At 50.5% G+C, this 3,156-nt stretch overlaps 1 pseudogene; it reads right to left on the bottom strand.

The window, feature by feature from the left end:
• Positions 1-882: 882 nt before the first annotated feature.
• Positions 883-2,389, bottom strand: LOC141499041 (inosine-5'-monophosphate dehydrogenase 1 pseudogene; annotated as a pseudogene).
• Positions 2,390-3,156: the final 767 nt, after the last annotated feature.

Raw genomic sequence — 3,156 nt, forward strand, 5'->3', positions numbered from 1 at the left:
CTTGTTTTATTCAGCTCATTTAATGCACAACAACACAACCGTGGCCCCAAAGTGTGCACAGTTAAAGCTTTCAGCCATGGCCAGGGATGGAGAGGCGGCTGTGGATTGAACCAGCAAAGGTGCAGACTAAATGGGTGGCCTTGCCTCTCTGTAGTCTCTGCTGCACATACCTTTTGTGAAGGGTAGACTTAAAACCAAGCCCTATGGGCAGCTCAAAGGAGCAGGGGAAGAGTGAAGAGACCTCCCTCTGGTAGGTGGGACAAGTGCAATAGCAGGAAAAAAGTTTCCTTGGGCTGGAGGCCCACAACAGCCACAGATTGAGGAAGTGGACTGCGTCTGGACAGAAGTGGGGAGGGGGAGGCAGGGCCAAAGAGAGCACCATTTGCTGTGGGGCAAGGGGTAATGGGTAGGAAGTACCCTATAGGATAAGAAGCTAAGGAATGCTGGAGTAGGGGCCTTCCCTGGAGCTGCCTCCATCCCTGTCTCAGAACTAGGGTCTCAAGAGAGGCCCTGTTTGAAGAAAAGGAGCAGGGTGCAGCAAAAAAGACCTGAAGGAGGCACAAGCCCTGGGAGACCAGGCTGGTGAGCTTGGAGGGGCCTGAGGAGTGAGCTGTTCCCGGGAGAGGAGGCCCCTGAAGAGAGCAGTCCTGGTTCAGGAGGAAGGGAGGAGGGTAAACAGGGGTGGGGTGGGGGGAGAGAAGCACAGCCTCCTAAGGGGCCACCTCTGGCTCCCTTCTCCCATCCTGGGAGGGCAAAGGTCTGGGAACCTGTAGTGCAAATCCATGGGGGCCACTCTGGCCGCTCAACTGTGGAGGGAAGCAGTGCCTGAGGGGGCCCCATGGAGTACGCCTCCACCCCCCTCCTTGGCCACCACCGCTGTCCTCAGTACAGCCACTTCTTGTAAAAATGGAGGCCATGGATGTCACCTTTGATCTGTGCTGACATCATCTGCTTCTCAAACTTAAACTCTCCAGAATACATCATGGATTGCAGGACAGAGAGACTTTGGGCACCAATATCCTGGCAGCCATGCTGGATGCCAGTGATGAGGTAGGGCACAAACTTCTGGATGGAGCCTCTATCTCTAATGGACCCTGAGACACCCTGGGTAACCTTCACCTTGTCCCCCTCACTGAAATAACTCTTCTGATTACTACTACACTTTTCCATAGCATTCAGGGGACCCATACCATGGTATTTTTTGAGTTATATACCATTGGAGAAAAAGTACTCACCAGGGGCTTCTGTGATAGTTGCCAGCAAGGAGCCCATCATCACTGTGGAGGTTCCAAGGGCCAAGGCCTTAACCACATGACCCACCATCTCAATCCCACCATCAGCAATGATAGGGACTCCAAAGTGACGGGCATATTTTGCCACCTTGTACAGAGCAGTGCCCTGAGTTTGACCACATGCCATCACTTCCTGGGTGATACATATGGAGCCATAGCCCATGTCCACGTAAAGCCCATCCACACCAGCATTGATCAGGTTCTTGGCCTGCGCAGTCATCACTACATTCCCACCAATCACCTGCATTTGGGGGTACTTCTGCTTGATGTAGTGCACCATAACAATCTGATACACCGAATTCCCTTGAGATGAGTACAGCACAATGACGTTGGCACCCGCCTGAGTAAGCAAGTCAAGGCAGTATTTGTCATCTTCCCAGGTGCCCATGGCAGCTCCACAGAGCAACTGCTTGTGGGCATCCTTGGGGGCCAGGGGATAATCCCAGTTCATCACTGTCATTAACAATAGGCAGTTTTCCTTTCTTGCTGCGCTGCAGGGTGTCATTGGCCTCTTTCAATGTCACACCTGCTGGTGCTACCACTAAGTCCTTCCGATTTGTCATCACCTCACTTCATGAGGTAGGTTGCATGGTCTTTCTCAGCAAGGAAGTCTATTTCCCTGGAAGAAATGATGCCCACGAAATTGCTGCTCATGGTGCCTGCCTCAGTGATGGGGATGCCCGAGCAACCATGCCACATCTTGGCTTCTCGCATGTCACCCACTGTGTGTGAGGGGCTCAACACTACTGGATCTGTGATGAAACCCTCTTCAAATTTCTTGACCTTGTGCACCTCATTGGCCTGGAACTCAGGAATGTAGTTATGGTGGATGAAACCAATGCTACCATCAGAGCAGTTGCAATGGCCATATCAGCTTCAGTTACAGTGCCCATAGGGGACAAAATCAATGGTGTCTTCAGGGTGATTTTCCAAGTTAGAGCTGAAGTCAAATCCACCTCCTCAGCTATGAAGTCTGTGACTCCTGGTAGGATCAGGAAATCGTAGGTGAGGCCTTCGGCGATGGCGAAAAGCTGCTGCTCTGTGAGTCTGTCCTCGGGCAAGTAGCCGGGGCCACTGATGATCGGGTAGTCCGCCATGCTGCTGGGAGAGCAGAGCCGGCATCAATACCCCAAGTGCGGGCCGTACCACTGGCAGTGCCTCCGGGCTGGGCTGGGAGCTGCAGCGGGGCTGCCCTCAGCGTGAGCCTGGCTTAGCCACTGCCATCCTCTACCTGCCCAGCGCTCCTGAGGCGGGCCATGCCACACAGAGGAGCCCTGGGTGGCGAGTCCAGGCCCAGGGAGGCGGGGGGGGGGATGAGGGGGGCGTCAGGAGGGAAGCACCAGGAGGAGGCTTTGTGCTTATTTTTAAAGGAAAAATGGAGGAAAAGAATCATTGATGTCCTTAATTTGAGGCTACTACAGTGTTGATTTTATAGTGTCCTTTCTGAACCAATTCACCTGTTTTTTAGACTGCATGTAAAACATTCTGTAAACAGCTTCTGCCTGCACTGTCAGAGCACCTAAATTAGATAGGACTTGGCACCCATTTTTTGTAAATGGTATACAGGGGAGAAACATCCTTCATGGTGATGTCAGAATATGAAGTCAAAATTGGGTCTTGTTTAAATTACCATAAAAATCCTGTAAGTTTGCTGATTTTGATTTTCTGTGCATCAGATAACTTTCATAATATAACATATCAACACATTTTCATTAACAAAAAGGAGTTAATTCTTCAAAATTTTATTCGATAGTACAAAAACTCTTAACTCTACCTATTATTAATTACCTGTAATAATATTTTAGGGAGAGATTTGTGATTGAATATGTTTTATTTTCAGACAACCCCTGTACATGGGCCAGTG

Source organism: Macrotis lagotis, chromosome X (genome assembly GCF_037893015.1).
Source record: "Macrotis lagotis isolate mMagLag1 chromosome X, bilby.v1.9.chrom.fasta, whole genome shotgun sequence".
Classification (NCBI taxonomy): domain Eukaryota; kingdom Metazoa; phylum Chordata; class Mammalia; order Peramelemorphia; family Peramelidae; genus Macrotis; species Macrotis lagotis.